We start from the raw sequence: 5,656 nt of genomic DNA on the forward strand, positions 1-5,656 counted from the left end.
GAAGAGTAGAAGACAGAGAAGGAAGCCCATGCGTAAACAGGAGGAAGGATGAGAGAGGGAGAGGGAGCCCTAATCCCACTTGGCTAGTACATTTTTCAAGCATAACATACCCAAAATAGGAGTCTTGATTCCCCACCCCCAAAACTACTTCTCCCAAATCTTCTCCTGTACCACCTGGAGAACCCAGTTGGCCAGGCAAAAAAAATCATCCTCATTTTCTTATTCCTCTCATTCTCTCACATCCAACCCATCAGCAAATTCTAATAGTCCTAACTAAAAAGAAACCCCACCTAGTTTATGCAGGTGCCAGAGTTAGTATCCAATGTCCTGTGTTGGTACTGTGGTTGGGGCAAGAGTTCTATAGTCTTTTAGCATGTAAGCATCCTCTTCTTGGTTTGAAATGACTTCGCTTCTCCAGCCCTCCTGCTAATCTATCAGCCACCCAGTATCATTTCAATAAATCCCTTTTCTAACTAAATTGGACAATCTATATCTGTTGCTTACAGCTAAGAAAACTAATTGATACAGAAATCAGTAGCAGGATTGTTGCAGGAAAGAAACCATTGGAAAAATTGGAGGAATCAAGTTGTATTCCTAGCTACTTTTAGTCTATGCCAAAAAATTATATATATATCTATAGATATATAGACATATATCTATAGATATATATATATAAAATAAGGAATTGGGTCAGGTAATTATGGAGGCTGAGAAGTCCCACCATCTGCAATCAGCAAGCTGGAGACCCAGGAGAGCTGATTGTATAAGTTCTAATCTGAGTCCAAGTCCAAAGGCAGGAAGAAACCTATGTCTCACCTTAGTGTTGGTCAGGAAGGGAGAGTGAATGCTTCTTTACTGAGTCTTTGGTTCCATTCTGGTCTTCAACAGATTGGATGAGACCTACCCATATTGAAGAGGACAATCTGCTTTACTCAACTACCAATTCAAATGTTATCTCATCCAAAACACCCTCATAGACACACCCAGAATAGTGTTTAACCAAATCACATTTGAGTACCCCATGACCCAGTTAAGTTGACACATAAAACTAATCATCACAGAATTGGCTCTCTTGTCTGAGTCAGACCGAAACCGCAAGAATATATCTAGTATTACAATACAGGATGCAGACTAATACTCTTTTATCCCATAGCTCACAGTAGTGAAACAACCAGTAGATTATGATCCTAAAATGTGAGGTCTAGAAAAGGCAAAGCTTTAAGAACTATGAGGTCTCTGTCACATAATGAGTGATAAGTAAGGCATGAGTAATTTAAGACTGGATGGTAGGCAGTACTTCTAAAGGCACTGGCCGGTCTAAGGAAATTAAATGGCATATATTTCCTAAAGTCTTGGTCAAAACACAGAATAAAAATCAGGGATTACAAATTACTATTCTTTTAAAAATATCTTACTCTCGGGGCATCTGGGTGACTTAGTCGATTGAGCATCCAACTCTTGATTTCAGCTCAGGTCATGATCTCAGGGTTGTGAGATCAAGCCCGGCATCAGGCTCTGTCCTGAGTGTGGAGCCTGCTTGGGATTCTCCCACTCCCTCTCCCTCGACCCCTCCCCCCACTTCTCTCTCTCTAAAATTTTTTCTAATTAAAACTAAATAAAAAATAAACCTCAGGCACCTGGATGACGCAGTCGTTAAGCATCTGCCTTCGGCTCAGGTCGTGATTCCAGGATCCTGGGGTCGAGCCCCTCTTTGGGCTCCCTGCTCTGCAGGAAGCCTGCTTCTCCCTCTCCCACTCCCTCTGCTTGTGTTCCCTCTCTCGCTGTGTCTCTCTCTGTCAAATAAATAAATAAAATCTTAAAAAAAAAAAACCTCAAATGAGGTAACTCATGTAAAACATTTAAAAAAAATTAAAATATCTTACTCTTTCAGCATTGGGGCTGATAATAAAAAAAGAAGCCTAACATTTGAACTGTGGGATGCCAAATTATATTGCCAATTGGATTACAGCCCAGAACTGAGTTTCTTATCCACCTAGGCTTAAAACTGTGGCACTAATTGAAAAAGAATGAGAAAAAGAACAACCTTCCCTTCCCAACATAAGGGAAGATCTGGGCAGCTCTGAGTCCCTCACAGCTCAACCCCACCGAGCTTTCCTTGCTGGCTCAGGTATCATCTCTTTCTCTGTCTAACGGAGCTTCCTGCCCTGCAGGAAGACCTAGTCACAGCCTCGCTGCTACCTTACACTGCAAAACAAAGCTGATTCTCCTCTTGCTCAAATATTACCAACCCTCATTTTCTCCAGATCTATTAGTGGAGTTTTATTAAGGTTAGATACAAATATACCAAGATAGGTCAACTGCAAATTCAAACCAAGAGAATTCTTATACATGAAATAATTTAAAAGGTTCTCTAAAGTTATAACAGCAAATACTTTAAGTTTCTAAATGAAAATTAAAGAACTCAGCTTTAATTAAATTAAAGAACTGAGCTAGTGGAGTGCCTGTGTGGCTCAATTGGTTAAGTGTCTGCTTTTGTCTCAGGTCGTGATTTTGGGGTTCTGGGATCGAGCCCTCCCATGTCGAGCTCCCTGCTCAGGGGAGAGTCTGCTTCTCCACTCCCTCTGTCCCTCCCCACGCTCTTGCAGGCAAGTAAGCTCTCTCTCTCTCTCTCAAAGAAATAAATGAAATCTTTTTAAAAATTTTTTTTTAAATTAATTGAGCTAAATTCATTGGTATGGGCCCTCATAATAAGATTTTTTTGAACCAGCAGAAAAGAACAGCACATAATTATGGTTCTTTTTGTAACTTACCTTACAGAATATCTACAACATACCATCCCGAAAGTCCAGCACACAATAAAAAAGTTACTGAATATGAAAACGGCAGTGACTAGGACTCAAAACCAAAAGAAAAATTCACACAGATGCATGATGATCCAGATGTTGGAATTACATGACTTTACAATAACTGCTGTGGAAATATGTTAAAGAATTTAGAAGAAAAGGATTAAATGGGTAAACAGATGGGGAATTAAGGCAGAGAAACAAAAATTCTAACAGAATACAAGGTTTAGAACTATATAGCACAGTATCTGAAATGGAGCAGATTGGATACAGCAAAATAAAGTGTCAATAAACACAAATACAATTCAACATAAATGATCCAAACTGAAGCAGAGGGAGGAAAAAATATTTAAAAACCAAAAACAGTTGGGGAAAAAAGCAAATGATCCAACATACATGTAATTGGAGTAGCAAAAAAAGGCACAGAGCAAATGGACAATAGAAATTTTTGAGAGGAATTATATCTTTCACGTGCTAAAAATAGAAAAAGAAAAAAAGACAAATAATAACCCAGAATTCTATATCCAGTGAAAATAGCATTCAACAGTGAACGACTATCCAACTAAATAGACATTTTCAGATAAATAAGCTGAGAGAAAAAGTTACCAGCAGACCCAAACTACATAAACATGATTAAAATATAAATATAAACATAAAGAAATAACAAATAGAAATATTAAAATATAAATATAAAAGAAATAGTGCCAGGATAGTTGGGTCCATAGGAAGGAAAAAAAAAAAAAAAAACACCATAAAGAGTGAATATATATGGGGGTGCCTGGGTGGCTCAGTTGTTAAGCATCTGCCTTCGGCTCGGGTCATGATCCCAGGGTCCTGGGATGGAGCCCTGCATTGGGCTCCCTGCTCAGCGGGAGGCCTGCTTCTCCCTCTCCCACTCCCCCTGCTTGTGTCCCTCTCTCACTGTGTCTCTCTCTGTCAAATAAATAAATAAAATCTTTAAAAAAAAAGAATGAATATATATGAACATAAAGGGCTGCTTTTTTCAAAATGTTTAAGAAACTACTGACAGCTTAAATTAAAATAATAACAGTGGTACAGTTCATAACACAGACAAAGACAAAATAGATGACAGTAATAACGCAAAGGTCAAAGGGAGAGAATAAATGGAATTACATTCAGAAAGATTTTACATTGAAAGGTAAATGGTATAAAATTAACTCAAGGTAGCTTGTAATAAATTAAGGGTGTATATTATCATTCCTAGAGCAACCACTCTGTGTTGGAATAAATAGCTACAAATTATCTTCCCATTGAGAGTTAGAATATACTTCTCTGCCCCTTGAATCAGGGCTGGCCTTGTGACCCACTTTGGCCAACAGAATATGAGTGATGTTGCATGAGTTCCAAACCACTTTGAATATGTGCAGCTTATTTTACATAAAACATCAATGAAGCTAGCTTTAAAAAAAAATAAATCTAGAGTTGTTCCTTCCGCTCATATTTTCTAGAGAAGTATGTGTAGATCTGGTATGTCTTCCATACACACACACACACACACACACACACAATTACCACAATCAGTATAAAGAATATATATATTCACTACCCCAAAAAGTTTCTTCATGCACTTTGTAATTCATGCCTCCCACCCTCCATCCCCACACAAACACTTATCTGCTTTATGTCATCATAGGTGTGTTTGAATTTTCTAGAACTTTACATAATCAATTTAAAAGCATTTACCCTTTCTCATCTGGATTTAGTCACCATAATTATTTTGAAATTCATTCATGTTGTTGCATTTGTCATTAGTTCTTTTTTATTGCTGAGTAGGATCCCAATAAATGAATACACCAGAAATTGTTTATCTATTCACCTGTCAAAGGACATTAAATTGTTTCCACCTTCTGCCTAATACAAATAAAGCTAAAGCTGCTGTGAACACTTGTGCACAACTCTTTGTGTAAACATATTTATTTCATTTCTCTTGAGCAAATACCTGGGAGTGGGATGGCTGGGTTTTATGGTAAGTGTATGTTTAAAGTTTTAAACAACTGCCAAACTATTTCCCAAAATCGTTTTCCATTTGACATTCCCACTTGCAACCTATGACAGTTCTGGTTTCTCCATATTCTTTGACACTTGGCATGGTCAGTATAAAACTGCATGACTTTGGGAAACCATTTGCCAATTTCTTATGAAGTTAAGTTTCCGCCTACCCTATGTCCTAGTAATTCCTTCTCCTCAGTATGAATGAGAAATGAATGCGTGTGTTCACCGGAAACAACTTTCACATGAATGTTCACAGCAGCTTTGTTCACAATGACTCAACACTGAAACAACCCAAATCTGCACAGACAGAGGAATGGATAAACAAACTGTAGTACATCCACACTCAGCAATTTAAAAAGGGATGAACTAATGATATAATAACATGGACAAATCCCAAAAAATACTATGTGGAATGAAAGAAGCCAGACCAAACAGTTTCTTTATATAAAGTTCACACAGACAAACTAACCTCTGGGAATAGAAATCAGAACAGTGGTTGCCCCTGGAGGGTGGGGGAAGAATGATGGTGTGGACAGGGACAGGAGGGGGTTTTCTGGGGTATAGACATCTTCTATATGTTGATCTGTGTGATGCTTATATGAACACATGTATATTGCCCAAGTTGTGCCCATGAGATTAATGTATTTTGCTGTTTTACATTATACTCAGTTAAGTGCTGTTAGCATAAAACAACAACAACAAAAACCCTATATCTGGTAATCAGTTCTCCTGAAGAAAAGCTATAATGTTTCAAAAAGAGAGAGAGATCCAGAAAGAAAGAAAGAAGGGAGGAAGGAAGGAAGGAAGGAAGGAAGGAAGGAAGGAAGGAAGGAAGGAAG

This window comes from Callorhinus ursinus, unplaced genomic scaffold, assembly GCF_003265705.2.
Source record: "Callorhinus ursinus isolate GAN/ISIS: 27379988/994484 unplaced genomic scaffold, GSC_fseal_2.0 scaffold21, whole genome shotgun sequence".
NCBI lineage: Eukaryota > Metazoa > Chordata > Mammalia > Carnivora > Otariidae > Callorhinus > Callorhinus ursinus.